Genomic DNA, 16,214 nt, shown 5'->3' with positions numbered 1-16,214 from the left:
AGACGGGATGCAATTCACAATCCACCCTGTCAGTTCAATGCTGTGTAATATTGACTACAGTCAAAGGAGACTAACTGCAGAGCAAGTCTGCTTCTTGTACAGCACTAATGCTCACAATTTGTAAACACTAAACCTTTTGACAACAGGTGATTCATTTCCGTGATGGATGAATGGTTTTTTTCCCCCGGTGTTGAGCAAATGCATCCAAACCAGCAACCTCCCATTTCCGGGCCAGGCTCTGTTTGTTACAAAGTTGTTTTTTTATGCAGGGCTGACGTGCCGCTCGCTGGGCGAGATTAGAGTTACGGCCATCGTTGCACTGTTTGTCAGTTTGTTCTGGGTACATCAGGGAAGTTTCCCACATGATCCTGATTGGCTATTAAAAGTTAAAGCACCTTCAGCTGCCTCCTTCCTCAGTATATGGCACCCCCGTCCCCCTGACACCTGGCACTACGACACTGCAGCAGGCTCTCTGGAATTGCAACGTGTTTTTGTCAGAGCCTCCGCTCTAAATTGCTCCGCAATTCTCTCATAAGCCTTCACATTAATACTTTAAGCAGCTGCACATTATCTTTGTCATGCTGTTATCCATCATTATCCTGCAATATTCGACACATACCTGAAGTTTTTGGGGTGATTAGATGTGTTTGGTTTGAGTCTTTTTTTGGCTCTAAAAGTGATTTATCTTTCTTTCCTCATATCTTTTAGGATCCTTTTCAGTTTCACTTTTTCTGACAGCTATGTTCCGTAGCTTGTCAACAGACTAACATTAAATAGGTCCATTTCATTTCAAATGGAATTACTGGTAGTTCTGCAGCATATGACACAAGTGTAATTCATTGATCCCCCTCTTCCTGTGTGCAATCACTTGGGAGGCAACAATCATTTCGAGTTTTGGTTGGAATAAATTCAAGCTTCATTCAACAATGTTATGAAAGTGCAGTGCTAAAGGTAGTATTTCCAATGGTAGCATTAGCAACCGAGGTAATACATATATTCCCAATGACGGGTTCATGGAGTCACAAGTTCTTCAGCTACCTGCATAAGATGTTCTCAGTCCCAGTGCCGCTCATTGTTTATTTCGGCCTCCACATCCATCTCTCTCCTCCGCAGCTGCGCCGCCTCGTTTGTTTGTAGTTGAATAATAACAGTGTAAACTGGATATTGCTTTTCACTCACTCATCAAAGGAGGCTGTGTTGTGTTTTGATATGAACAGAGGACACCTCAGAACAAAACCATCATTATCCCCAATTGACTTGTGGCTGGCAGCCACACCACATCATAATATTCAATCTTTAGTAATAATGATGTTTGGGGAGTTTTGCTGGCGATCATGTTGCCCTGGCAACATTTCCTCACCTTCTCACATTAAATGCAAATGCTTGTGGTGACATATTGAATCTTTATGTAACGTTGCATCGTTATTTACGTCCTGAGCACTTTTAGAAACAGTAGGAGGGATGTGAACACTGGCTGACGCTAACAGATGATTTTGAAATTGAATAACCTTTACTTGACTCCACCAATCATGTGCTGATCATCCCATTATCACTAAACACCTTCCTTCCTGTTACTATATAGATCCTCTCCTCTGATGATGTGGTGTTAGCTGTCGTCCCACATTGATTCAGGCGCCGTTCAGAACATGTAATGATTTTGTATTGACGTGTCAGGTTTTTCGCTCATAATCTGATGTGGTGTGAGCCAGATATACGCGATGGATCCTGTTCAAGGTAAATACCAAGAGTCCTGGACAAAGCACGGAAATGTCAAAAGGTCAGGGAGGCATGATGATCATGTGGTCACTTTTATTGAATGCATTGTCTTCATACATCACCTATCTGTTGTGAGAAGTTGAAACGCAGGTAAATGAAATGGACGATTTTCTTTTCAAAAACGGCATCAAATATTTCCAAAACAGAAATTTTAAATTTGTCCTTGGAATCTCAAAATGTAATGCCAGTAGGCAACCTACACATGGCATACAACATTGGATTTTATTGTCACATTCAAATAAACTTCCCAGAAATACTATACCTATAAGTGGTCTGTTACTCTGATGGCATAAAACATATTTTCATTATGATTTTGAGTTCATGCTAACAATTATTTTTTAATATATGGCCATGATGAAACTTCAAGAGATCTCTATTTTATATTTTGTACCATTAGGAAACTGGCATCAATATCAGTAAATCTGAAGGCACTCCTGGTTGTGCATCAGTAAAGCAGCTGTTGACTTTCACTTCAACCAAGTTACACTGTTGTATCTTCACTCAAATTAGATACTTATCTAAACAATTTTCAGCATACTGTTACCCATTTTTGTGTGACTTCTTACATATTTGTTTATCATTGGACTTGATTAAACCAAAAGATATTTTAAAAAGCAGTAGTTCGCCATCTTGGTCTGATGAGCACCCATACAAAATACCCTGAAACAGTCAGTCAGTCATGCACGCCTCATTCATCACTCTAAATGCCCAAGGCTCGGCAAAGCTAGTGGCAGAGGTTAAGAGACCGTGAAATCAATATGACATCATTTTTCTCAATCAGGACATTGTTTGCTTTAATCCTGTGTGCATTTCTGGTAAGTCCCAGTTGAGTGGAGGCCATAGAGGTAAGGGAATATATAGTGAGAGGCAGGTAATGAGAATGAGAGAAATGGTGAGACTGGACAAAACAGTCAGAGATTATTTAAGATGATGTAAAATGGTGTTTTAGCCAGAGTTTTTACAGGTGAAAGTGGATGCAAGATGGCATCCCTGTCCTAAAAAGGGAATATTCCCTGCAACATGGAGGGACTGTAGTAATCAGAAGGGAGTCTTTCCGAACTTTTGAATTTTTAATGGTGTATTTGCTAAAAGTAGCGTGCCGAGTTTGTCCCATTGTACCACAGGAGAATGGTCCATGGGTTAATTGATGCACTGTTGCCACAAGGCCAATAGCTCGGCCCCTTGTTTAGATGTTGATTGAACACTGCGAAAAAAAAAGAAAAAAATCTATATGTATCATCATAACCATTTTCTGCTCCGTTTCCTTTGAGTAGCTCTCACCTGCAGCCTTGTACCGGGCTCTCCAAGTAAGAGGAACAACAGCCAAAGGCTTTTGCTGCGCCGTGCAGAAAATAGCTTCAAGAGCTGTCGAGGGCACCTGATTCTTTGGACACGGAAATTATTCTGCCACCTATCGTCCATCTGGGTTTGGTTTACCTACTTCTTTAGGAAGTAAGGAATTCCTGCATTCTACCTGTACAGATGATGGTAATCCTCCATTAACCCCTGCATTAATAGGCCAATTGTATTTTATTTATATGCCAAAAATTAACTAATGTTCATGGTATTGCTTTCAAAACCATGAAAATGCAGGTCAGTGGTCCTGGTTGTGTTTTCTGCCTGTGCCTTTGAATTACACTAATTTTCAGCTGAAACAACAGTTAATGGCAGTTGTTGGGGCATGCAGGACCCCCTTTCTCCGCACAGAAAACCCCTTCAGTCCCTTGTTCGGAGTATTGTAAAAGCTAAAGGTTTGCGGAGTTGTTAGATTTCGACTTACTTCGCATCCATTTTTTCCCTCCACCTCCCATTTTTGCTGATTCCAAGGCACGCTTATACAATCCCCCTGTGCGATTGCTGAGCTGTGTTGGAATTCCACTCCTGTCAAGTATCATCGGTGTCTGGTGCAGCCCATCTGATGGTAAACCTGATTGGAGCACAAGTGCGAGGCCTCCTGACAGCAGGAATACTCACTCGGAGGCTTGTTCAGCCGTGTATGACAGCACATTACCCCAGAGCCACGTGCTGGAAAATTGAACTCACCTTTTAATATTGCATTTAAGCCCATTGATTTTTTTTATTATTATTATTATTACAGCCGTTAGATTAACCTTCAGTTTAACCTGAACCATGGATGTCTTTTAAGAGCCATTATTCAGAGACGTCAGCATGCAAGTGAAGGTAGACATCCGTTTGCTTTTAGAAAATCCAGGAAAATCGCACTGCGTTGGCTTCAGCTGCTCTTTGTTCCGTCATGGTTTCTTCTCTTTTTCTCCTCCATGTGTGCCATTTGTTCAGCCTTGAATGGAGGCAGTGGGGCACGTGTTTGGTTTGAACTAACGAACAGCCTCCTCAATAAAAGCCCACAGCCAAAATGCAAACCCCTGCAAACTTCCTCCTCCCAGTTTCCATGGCAGCTCACACATTTCCTGGTTGAACTAATTGCCCTTGAATTTTTTTTTTTTTTCCTTTTCATTTTTGTCCCCAGCCAAACAGGTGGCTTTATTGGTTTCCTTCTGGCTGCATTTGACTGACTGCATTTCTAGGTTGGACAGAGATGACAGGATGTCCTTTCTGCCTGGAGCATGACCTTGGGTTGGCCACACTGTCCCTGGCCTCTCATTGGTCTTTTGGCCGACTTCTGATTGCGTGCATGCGTATTTGCATGTGTGGCAGAGGCAGTGTGGACCTCTGATGTGGAGCCAGGAAGCTGGAGGTCCAGAGATACAGCCAGATTGTGTTAACAATCTTTGGCAAGTGACACTTCAGGGCAAGCAACAGTAGATCTAGGATGAGACCACAAAATTCTAGTTTCTTATTTCCCCCAAATTCTAAAATGTGGTCCTCCTTTATGCTACATCACTCTGATTTTACAAACACCAGAATAAGCTAAGGGACTGAATCCAAACTTTTTTACTCATTGACTGAAGGATTTGCAATCAGATTACTATCGGTCCCTTAAAAAGTGGGCGGCACATGTTAAAACTGTTTTATTCCCACACCTTTCACCTGATTTTGTTGTGAATACCCTCAAACTGCAGTTGTAACATGACTTGTTTGTGTCATGTCAAATCCATTTCAGAGGTATATAGAGCCAAAAAGATGAGAATTGTGTTGATGTCCCAAGATTTATGGACCTGATTGTATCTGCTACAATCAATATCTTTTGTGATTAGAAAGCTTGCATCTATAATTCCAGTTTTACTTGTGAGGAATTGGAACGCTCATTCAAATATGTTCAACATTTCCACCATTCAACGCGACTAAAAATGCCAATCATTGTTTTTGCGTTGGATCATCTAAACGTATACATGTTGCTGGAAAAGTGTTCCAGCATGCCCTACTGGCCACCACCTTCCTTTCCCAGCATCCCATCATCAGTGACAAAAATGATCATTTAGAATCAGAAGCATTCCTGTTGAGATGTAAATACTGTGCAGAGTGCAGAGAAGATAAAGTTCTTTCAAGGGCACATGTGTTGTTATCCTAGAGCGTCTTGGGCGGGTCGAGCCGCCACATAATGGATTTTGTTCCATGTCGTCATCGTTTGCACTGAAATGGTTCTTCTTGGTTGTCAAGGGTTCATCAACAGCAGTCCTCATCGTTCCAGCGCCGGTCACTACAGAAGCAAAGATTCCACCGATGATTGTGATATTTGAGTGACGCTGGTGCTTTATTTTGAAAAGTTGGAGTGCATTTGCTTTGAAAAAACAGCACTGGTTCAAAGTAGACATCAGAGGATGGTTGTCCTTAAGAACATCCCTCGTGAATATGCTTATTACTGCCTGTGGGCCAATATGTAGCTACGACATTAGCACGGCATTAGTAGTACAGCCTGTAGAGGTTAAGCAATTCATACAGATAGTAATTCTATGGAAGATTAAATTAAAGTAAAATAAACATGAATTGGAGAACATTCAAATTGATTCTGCTTGTGTATTTTGTGGTATACAACAGCAGCTGTGTGGGGAAATCAGACATCAGTAGAAGGAAACTAGAAAACATTTTTTAGTCTAAAATTCTCAGAACAATGGGACCAAGATATTCAAAAAAAATGGTTTCTTGAGAAAATGTTTCCGACCTGGATTAAGTGCCGTGCCAGCTGTCTTGACAGCACTCGAGTTTAATCTCTTAAAGTCGCTCAGACTAACCATAACACGGAATCTTCTTCTCACTTGAGCAAACGCACACCACGCTGTTCACCATCCCTGCCAAGCACATATCTGATAGGTGATACAGCACATCTTTCTGAGCAGCGACACACTATTGATACTGATTTTTTTTTTTTTTTCAATGAAGACTCATATCTTTTGATCTTTTTTTGAGGATCATCTTTTCAGTTGGGTGAAATGGAGCTTTATGAAGATTTTAGTCCTCCTTTGATGTTGTCCCTTAGCAACAGGATTAATTCTGTTTTTTTTCCTTTTATTTGTGTTTCATTTTCTTTATATTTCTGCATTCTTCTTCCTCATTAAAAATTGTTTTAACGATGATTGTTGAACATTTCCAAGCCAAAACAAGAAATGACCTGGGCGATCCCTCGTCACTTAATGAAAGTCGTCAATAATAAAATCAACCTTAATTATCACCCTATACTGAGCACAAACACTGCCTTTAGCTGGATTAGCTCATTCTGTTAACAGTGCAACTGTAAATTCAACAAAGTCATCAAGACTAGCTGGTTTAATACATTTCCCCTTGTCTTCCTGGGGAAAAAACCCTATTTCAAACAGATGCTTGAAGTTGTTAATCGGATCCATGATCTTGTAGTAGACTCCATCAGAGCAGTATTTAAAGAGATGCAAAGGCAGATTTTCAGCTATAGCCGCTTGTCTGAAAGGGATTTTGATTTAGGAGTAACAGCACATACCAACGTGGTGCTGTTGTGGTTCGTACTTGCGTTGCCAAGAGCCGTACTTTTGAAAAGCCACAAGGCAGTTCTGACTCCACCTGTGTGGAATGAGCCTGTCATTGACCAATGAAACACAGTCATGTTCCTTTGTCACTGTTGCTACGAAAATACGGCTCTCTCGGCAAATGGCAAGCACTGTCAGCGTTGCTAAGATACGCCCACGATGCTAATTTCAGGGACGCTGACAAATGTCACTACCCAGCAAGAAGGGTGGCGAAAAAAAAGTGCTCACAGAAGTGTAGAAAACAGGAATAGCAGGAAAACCTGAGAGATAATTGATACAAAGCCAACTGCAAATGTCTCCATTTCAGGAAGAATCACTGAGGTTAACAAGCATCAGGAGGCAACACAGGAGCACAGAGAGGCTACAGCGGAGGCAGGATGCTCTTTCACAGTTTGTCTGCCAGGTATCTCCGAAGGTTGATACAGCATCTATAAATAATCAAAATGAGCTTATTAAAGCTCAGATCTGGCTAGATCGGCAAGCAGTGACAGGGAAGGTGATCTGAAAACATAATTCTGTTCATTCGCATCACATTCACTGCTCCCCACTCATAAACTGTGATTTTCTGTATAAGTTCAACTTATTTAAGGTTTATTCTGAGTTAGTTATATATATATATATATATATATATATATATATATATTATTGCTTTAAATAAAATCATTGATTTTTTTAATGTTACATATTTATACTACCCCCGGCCCAGCACCCACGGTCCCTTATTTTCATTTCAAAAAGGTGGTAAACCTAGTTTATACTCTTGCCTCACTGCATTCTAGATTTGAATCCCCCGGGAGTGAGGGCTTTTCTATATTAATATACCTTCTCCACCCTGCCCACATGGGTTCTCTCCGGATTCTCCGCTTCCTCCCACGCTCCAAAAACATGCATTTGTGGGATGGATGAAGAGGCAACTCTCAATCGACAATAGGTGTAAATGTGATTGTGAATAGTTTTTTTGTGTTGCTCTGCGATGAACTGGCAACATGTCGGGTCTCTCTCCATCTGCTACCCAGTGGAGGAAAAACAGGAGAAAATGGATGGATGGGTAAATGGGTAATCATCCGGCAGCTCAATTTGCTGGTTTTCGCTGCTCTGCCATTAATGATGTGCTTGTTATAAGTAGAAAGTGTTATTCCTAATGTAAAAGTTTTAAAAAAAATCCAAAACAAATACATTTTTAAAAGAAACCTCATCTGTCACCGTTACACATGCATGTATTTGGCTGCTGGGCTGTCACAGAATCCGTGAGCTCCATATAAAATACCAAGCAATGAGGCGAGAGAGTAAATGCAGAGGAGCCCAATCACCAGAACCAAGGCTCTGTTTGTTGCCAACGGGTGCTTTTTTCCCTCCATCCCTTCCCCTAACAGCAGCTGAGAAGAGTAAATTGAACATTTTAGGCATGCTCATCTTCTCAGCACCACATGCACATTTTCTTGGACCTTCCAACTTTCCCAAATTCCAACAGTTTTCTGCTGCTGCCACTTGGGGCTGTCAAAGTGCAACACAGTTCAGTTTTACTTTCAAAAAAAGTGTGAAAGCAGCGCTTGAGCTTCAAAGTTACACCAACAAAATGTCTTAAGTTTAGTTTCCTTGGCAGCTACAAGCAGAACTTGGCCGAGTCGTCTTTGTTGTGGTCGAGCTTCCGCACTGACAAACAGATTTTCAAATTGAAAGTGGCACCAGTGTCTCATAAATAACTCAAACTCGGAGGGAAAAAGTTGGATCGTGTGCCCAACACAGGGGAAATCAAGTTTCAAATGACATTTATGCCTAAATATTAGCTCCCAGTGCAGCTGTAGTTCATTTACCAAATCAATAAACTGGCCCCACTCATTGGTACGTAGGGCTGATAAGGAAGAACGTTTCAGGATAAAGCTGAATAGAAACGCTGATTTTGCTAACCTCAACACAATAAAGCTCCTGAGGCCCTGAACTGCTGCAGAGCTCTCTTTCACTCTCTCTCTCCCTCCCCCTCTCTCCCTCTCTCTCTCCCTCCCCCCTCTCTCCCTTTCTCTCTCCCTCTCTCTCGCCCTCCCTCTCTCTCCCTTTCTCTCTCCCTCCCCCTCTCTCTCCCTCCCCCTCTCCCTCCCTCCCTCTCCCTCCCCTCTCTCCCTCCCCTTCTCTCTCCCTCCCCCCTTCCTCTCTCCCTCCCTCTCTCTCCCTCCCCCTCTCTCTCTCCCCTCTCCCTCCTCTCTCCCCTCCTCTCCCCTCCCCCTCTCTCCCTCCCCCCTCTCTCTCTCGCCCTTTCTCTCCCCCTCCCCCTCTCCCCTCTCCTCCCCCCTCCTCCTCGCTCTCCCTTTCTCTCCCCCCTCTCCCTCCCCTCTCTCCCTCCCTCTCTCTCCCCTTCTCTCTCCCTCCCTCTCTCTCCCTCCCCCCCTCTCTCCCTTTCTCTCCCCCTCGCCCTCCCTCTCTCCCCCTCTCCCTTTCTCTCCCCTCGCCCTCCCTCTCTCCCCCCTCTCCTCTCTCCTCCTCTCTCTCTCCCCTCTCTCTCCTCTCCCCCCCTCCTCTCCTCTCCCTCTCTCTCTCCCTCCCCCTCTCTCTCTCCCTCACTCTCCCCCTCTCTCTCTCCCTCTCTCTCTCTCTCCCCCCCCCTCCCTCTCTCTCCCTCCCCCTCTCTCCCTCTCTCTCTCCCTCCTCTCCCCCTCCCCCTCTCTCTCCCCCCCTCTCTCTCCCCCCTCTCTCCCCCTCCTCCCTCCCCCTCCCTCTCTCTCCCTCTCTCTCTCCCTCCCCCCCTCTCTCTCCCTCTCTCTCCTCCCCCTCTCTCTCCTCTCTCTCCCCCTCTCTCTCTCCCTCTCTCTCCTTCGCTCTCCCTCCCTCTCTCTCCCCTTCTCTCTCCCTCGCCCCTTCCTCTCTCCCTCCCCTCTCTCTCTCCCCTCTCTCCCCCTCCCCCTCTCTCTCTCCCTCTCTCTCCTTCTCTCTCCCTCTCTCTCTCTCCCTTTCTCTCCCCTCCCCCTCTCCCCTCTCTCTCCCCCTCCTCCTCGCTCTCCCTTTCTCTCCCCCTTCTCTCTCCCTCCCCCTTCCTCTCTCCCTCCCCCTCTCTCTCTCCCTCCTCCCCCCCCCCTCTCCCTCTCTCTCCCCCTCTCCCTCTCTCTCTCCCTCCCCCCTCTCATTCTCCCCCTCCCTCTCTTTCTGTGTTTGTGTGAGAGGATTGTCCCAGTTTAGAAAAGCCAGAGCTGTGATTCATAAACTAATAAAACAGGAGGCAAAGGGGAGCCAGCGTGAGAGACTTCCTGCCAGCACCAGCATCTTTCTGATTTTTACTTGTGCGTGTCTTCATCATGCACTTTCTATCTCCCAACTATGAAAAGGCGTTCATCTCCCAGATGCTCCGTGTGCTATTGTATCTGTAGCTAGTGCTTCCAGCTTTAGCTGACAACAACGGCAGTGGGGCATCATGTCCTCAGAGCCGGTGTTGATCAGGGTTTTGTCGTGTTTGTGATGTGGTCACACAATCAGCCAGATTACTGACACAATTCTGGCTGCAATTTTCAATTCATAGTACGTGTAAATCAAAGTAATTTAAAAGTCCCATCAGTCTTCCGTTTGCTGGAAGCACATCTCCCAGACAACCACCCCCTTCATTTTTTTTATAGTGACATTCAAATAAGAATTATTGTTTCAATATTAAGAATAAACAAACTGTGATTAAATTTGGACTGAAAAATGACTTTTACTAAGGGCAGTTTTTGTTGGCCAAAATGTAGAAAACATGAATACTAAGTGATGAGTGATGCAAAAATACATTTAGAATTCAAAGAGAATAAAAGCTTGTTTTTCCCATTAAGGCATCAGAACCAAACAGCGTCTAACTAAAATCCACCTTTGTTTTTTGTTTTTTTACAATCCATGTTTTATATCTTCTTTTTTTTCTGCATGAATTTCTACAAAGGTTTGAAAGGTTGTCTGTCATTGTTCAGCAGCATTGTTGAGCCATGTGGTTCCTGTCAAAATAGAATCACCAGGATCAACAGGATCCAAAGCTTGCAAACAGTTATCAATTAAATGCATCATTCTCATTTGAGATTGAGTTTTTCAAAAATCGTTATTCTGAGTTTGCAGCAGTAGACAGCAGAATGGAGGTAGAACCTTTGAAAGAAGTCGCACCTCAGAACAGTTGAGAACAAGAATCTCAGCCAGTCAGTGCCTAGATCAAGAAAACTACACATAAGAATGCTTCAAATCTTCTAATGTGTCCTAACCTACAGTTTATAATGTATACTGAGCCCTGCTGAGGTGCATCAGGACTCCTCTAGCATCACTTTTTGACAGGGGGCTGATCAATTATAAATAGAGGCATTTCAAATATATCCTGTGATTGTATTTAAGGATGACCAAAGGTACAGATAGGGTCAAGGCATCAAGACACATCTAGAATTTAAGAGGACTGAGCACTTAACTTTGAAATTCAGTCAGTTCCCACCCAGTGGACACAGTGTGTGTGTGTGTGTGTGTGTGTGTGTGTGTGTGTGTGTGTGTGTGTGTGTGTATAATGTGAGACATTAGGATTTTCAGGCTTTTCATTTCTTTAGACTTTATTTTCTTCCGCACTTCTGTCCCTGTCCTCCTGCAGAAGTCCGACCCGCTGGCGCTGCTGAGCTCTAATTATTGGCAGATCGCTGAATCTTCGTCAGAGCCAGTATGACTGGGTCTGGGCGTTGAGGTGAGGTTTGGAGCACAATAGGGTATTTATTTTAAAAACATTTAATAAAGCCCTGGGGAAGAAGCTCAGGGCTTGTGGCTTCTTAACAGTGGTCTCAGATACATCTAAGAGAAAGAAAATGGTTTTGATAAGTGCCAAATATAAATGGATATATTTTATTTTTGGGGGGGGTTGGGGGTTGAAAGCTAAAATGAGTCTATGCTTTGCTGTCTTTCGGCCCCAAGTCCAACAACAGGAGTGTCGGCAGCTGTTACGCTGTGTGATTCACTGGCTGGGCATAGCTGCCTCAACCAAACGTGCATAGGAGGATCCAGAATCCATCCAATCGGTTCAGATATGTAAAAATCTCCGCCACTCGGCACCAGTTTGTCCCACTTTCTACACCATTTGAAGCCCGTGCACAGCAACAGCCCAGTGTGCCATCCTCAGTTGGCCTTTGCGGGAGGAGAATAAAATGCCACGTACGCGCTCGGGTGAATTATTGAACAAGAGGTACAGGACCTCTGGGGTCAACCGGGAGACCTGGTTCCACATTGTGATATATGGATTGTTTTATTTCTTTCTCATGACGTTGATACACAGCGTGTATTTAACATGTGCAGGTACTTGTGTTCAGTCCAACTCGGATAACCTTTTGCAGCTTAATATCTTTTGTCATATCCTGTAGTTGTTTTTTTTTGTTTATTTTTAAATCAGACATAATATTCTGTTTTCAGGCTTTGAGATAGGGCGGGCCTGATGCAACCTTTGTCCACGCTGTCCACGCAACCTCCACGCTGGGGCGACCCGTCGCCCGGGGCATTAGGCGTTTAGATTGTCTGTTCCATAAATGTGATTTGTTAGCACTACTTTGAGGTTGTTTTTTTTATTTTGTTTTTTCAATATGGCACGAGCAACGGACCAAGGCAGTGATGTCATATTTACGTCAAGCATAACCCAGACACATACTTTCTACCACACCTGAGTACCATAACTCACACAAAAGATACAAATAAAATGATACATTTCGCCATATTCATTGCATGTCAGGATGTTGTTGGTTGCAGGGTTGAACATGTGACACGTGTGTTTTTGGATTTGTGGGCTCTGCGCAGCAACATCCGCTTTTGATGCATTGTGCTTCACGCCTCATTGCTTTTGCTGATATTGAGCTTCAGGTGATTGATGTTGTAGCACCAAGCCCTCTATCAGTCACTCCATACGTTACCGTCCAGGCAGAGGAGGAAGGAAACCGTAGCTTGACTGGTGCCTGGAAAACCTTTAAGGTGGGAAGTCAAATCCACCACAGTAGTTGCTGGTTAATAATCTCGGGCTGCGCTCGCCTTCAGGAACGTCGCTTTTTGTTGGTTCAGTTTTTAAAGAGAAGTGACAAATATGAAGTGTCTTTAAATCGTCAAGTGCACTTGGCCACTACTCCAACAGGAGCTGGTTTTAATTTTGTTTGCCCTCCTCCACACATCCTCCACTTTTAGTACCAGCTGAATAAATCGACGCACAATTCGGTGTTCAAATTAAAAATTCCTGATTATTGTCTGACCAGCTTCGATCATAGAACTAAAATGTAAAGCAGCACGCCGTCCCACAGGTGAGGCGTTTATTTTTCTGTTTTTACCCTCTCCTTCCCGTGTTTCTGACACTTTGTGAAGGCAGCATGTCGGCCGACTGTTTGAAAGCCGAGCATCACACACACGATGATGGTCAGAGCCTGGCAGCGGGCTCGTCACGTGTTCTGACGGGCCGTCAGAACAGCTTTACCCACCGATGCTGCTCCCTGTTTTCTGAAGGTGGGTAATCATATCAGCTAAACATGACGGGAAAAGATGCAGCTGAGGCAGGGGTCTGTTACCAGGCGCATCTGTCTTCAACGGTTAGACATTCTTCTTCCCATCTACTGCCAGCAGAGCTGCTACAAAGGAATAAAACATCTCCTCTTGGGGGTGTACAAATCGAGGCCATGCATTGTATTATGCTCAAATGCTACGTCAGGTTTTTCTTCCTCTGTCCACAGATGTGTGTGACTCATTAGTTAAAAGGATGTTCCGACATGTTCCCCAAAGACGGCACACTAAACAGTTAAATTGGATCATGCCATCGCGGCGGGCATGCATCTGTGGGCTTCTGTCAGGCTTTCATCCCATCAGCTGCATCATATCCTCACATCGTTTTGTTTTTTCTCAGCATCTGTAATGCAGCATATCTACACTCATCCAGTGGTTTTCAGTCTGTCAGTGACTCTGCTCTCATCCCCGGCTGCCGGAGAGCACCAAACCATGCTAGCGCCTGCTTAGCCCTAAAGATGTGTGTGAGGGCCGTTACTGGGTCTGAAATTAAACTGTAGAGAAAGCTTGGAGCCCATGGTGTGACATGATAGCGTTTGGGGTATTTTTTACTTTGTTTTAAATTTGAGATCAGCTGCAGCACATTAATGAATCAAGCGCTAATGGGTCAAATCTTTATTGAGCTACAACACTTGGACCAATCCTATCAGAACAGCAGAAACCATGAAAATAAGACCATCATTTTCCTTTACCTGCTATGAGGGAGCAATCCCTTTATGTAATTGGCTTCACCTAAGACTTCACATGTCCTGTATATGAGGAGCTACAAGATGGAAAAGGCTGCAGCACCAGTCTGCACGTGCACAAACCTTTCTCCAACGCAGCACTGATGTCGCACCATTCAGAGAAGCTCCACCTTCCCATCTATATGGATGAATTCATCTCCTCTTTGAGAAGTTTCCTACATCAGGGCTGTCCCTGTTTATCTTTTCCCTCCATCACTGCTGCATTTGCAGAGATTGCCATTAAGATTTCTGCCCCTCGTTCTGCGCTCTTCCTCAGGTGAGGACTCTGAATGAAAGGACGCTTCTTCAAAGAGATGGCTCTGTTTTGGCTGACCGTCTAACATGGCTGCCAGCCTTTAGTGGTTTGTTCAGATTTATTTTTGGTCTCTCTTTTTGGAATGTAAGTTTTGCCTGTCCTACTTACTGCATTCCCCAAAGTGAACCCGAGGCCTTTTTCAGCCTGATCCAGATTTCGCTATCAGTCTGCTCACTGTTAGCTCTCCCTCTCTCACTCTTTCCGTCTGGCTTCTCGGCCATCTGTTCCCGCTTGTGGCATCTTCTCTCCTCGCCATTTCACTACTCATTCCGACTCTCTCTGCATTTCACTCTTCTACTTCCTATTCTTTACCTTTCCATTTGCTTTCCACCCTGTTTGAATCCCCCCCTTGACAGATTGTGTGGCTCTGTTCTTAGACATCTTTGGTTCTTCTGGCACAGCTCAACAACCATCACTCTCTCTGTGTACCTGGGACGTAATTCCTCCCCGCTGTATACTTAAATTTTATGATTTGAGACATATTGAGTGAATATAGTGGTTATACCTACACTGGGGCAGGTTGTAATTTGCAGGTTACAAAGCTGATAAATTGCTTCCTGCTCTCTTATTATAGCAACGGTTCCCTCCCAACTTGCTAATGGGCAATAAATTTCAGTAATTATGCTGACCATGCATGCACACCTCTGACCGCAGTGCAATATTATGGTAATGTTCATATCTGTTTAATATTAAATGTATAGTTTAAATGCTGTGAAATATATATATATATATTTGATTGACAGAGGAAGGAATGTACATTAACTGGTCCCTTACAAACCTTATAGCCTCAGTGCTGCAGCAGCTGTTGCCATGGAGAAGCTTTTTTTCTTTTCCTTTTTTTTAACCGAAATACGGTCAGGGCCTGAAGCAGAAAGTGTGTGTCAGACTATATAAAAGCAAATAGGAGCAGAGTGCTTGAACATCTTTGTTTTTAGATAATCTGTATGTGTGCAGAAACGCGTGTGGGCATTAGAGACATCCCTACGCCCCACCCCACCCCAACTCATCCATTCGGTCCATCCACGAGCAGCTGTGTAACATCTGCTGGATGCTATGCTGAGACTTGACACACAAACTAGATTAAATGTCCTGTTTATTGTGTCATTGTTAGCGGACTGTTAAAAAATAACGCTAATATATAAATAAATAGATGATCATTCAATAGATGTGATGTTTGTGGAAATAGCGTTTAGTTCACATGTTCATTCGCTGTGCTCACGCTCCTCACAGCAGCCTGGAAGCAGCGAGTAACTGAAGTTAGCGCAGTTTACTGCAGCGCTCTCATCATCCAGTGTAAACAAGCGCCTCTCGTGAATATCTGCCAGAGCATATGGACAGAATATAATTGTTATTTCCCAGAATATTTATAAAGCATCTGTTAACTGCCATGTTTGGCCATCATTTAATAACCAGGCCAGTATGCACAGGCAGGAAAGGACATGGTTTCACACTCAGAAATGTCACGTTGGCCACACTTAACCTTGTTTTTGCTCTCCTGATTTAACTCTCACTCTGATTCTATTACTGGCAATGTGTCTCTTTACCAGCAAGAGGTAACCGTCAATTACACATTGTTTAAGTAAGTGAGGCACATGCACACACAATTTAATGGACGCACGTCCACTGGATTTAGACATTGCTTTCTTAATAGTCTCCATTTTGCCACACAGTGTGAGAGATAATGGTGTTCTGTGTTTATGCACAAAACTTTGCTGCAATTAAAGCCTGCGGCTAATCGGTGTGACTGCAGAGAACAATGCAGACAGCCTTTTTGTAACGCCTGGGTCATGAAACAATGTTGTGAAGACAAAGCAAACATTTCCAGTCTCGGTTAATGGTTTTGGCGCTGGGGCTCAGGATCGACGGCCAGCGTGTCCACAGAGAAAGAGTCTGGCTTACTGTAATTACACACATTAGAGGAAATATGTCTTCTTTTTCTGCCATGCAATCCTGCCTCGGGCTTTAAAAATGAGATTA

At 43.8% G+C, this 16,214-nt stretch overlaps 1 protein-coding gene across 2 annotated transcripts in view; it reads left to right on the top strand.

Moving 5' to 3' along the window:
• Positions 1 to 16,214, top strand: part of LOC101068376 (interleukin-1 receptor accessory protein-like 1) — a 197,424-nt gene that overhangs the window by 121,599 nt on the left and 59,611 nt on the right. The gene's annotated exons all lie outside the window — the stretch shown is intronic.

The sequence above is a fragment of the Takifugu rubripes genome, chromosome 8 (assembly GCF_901000725.2).
Source record: "Takifugu rubripes chromosome 8, fTakRub1.2, whole genome shotgun sequence".
NCBI classification, from domain to species: domain Eukaryota; kingdom Metazoa; phylum Chordata; class Actinopteri; order Tetraodontiformes; family Tetraodontidae; genus Takifugu; species Takifugu rubripes.
This window is presented reverse-complemented; position numbering and strand designations above follow the sequence as displayed.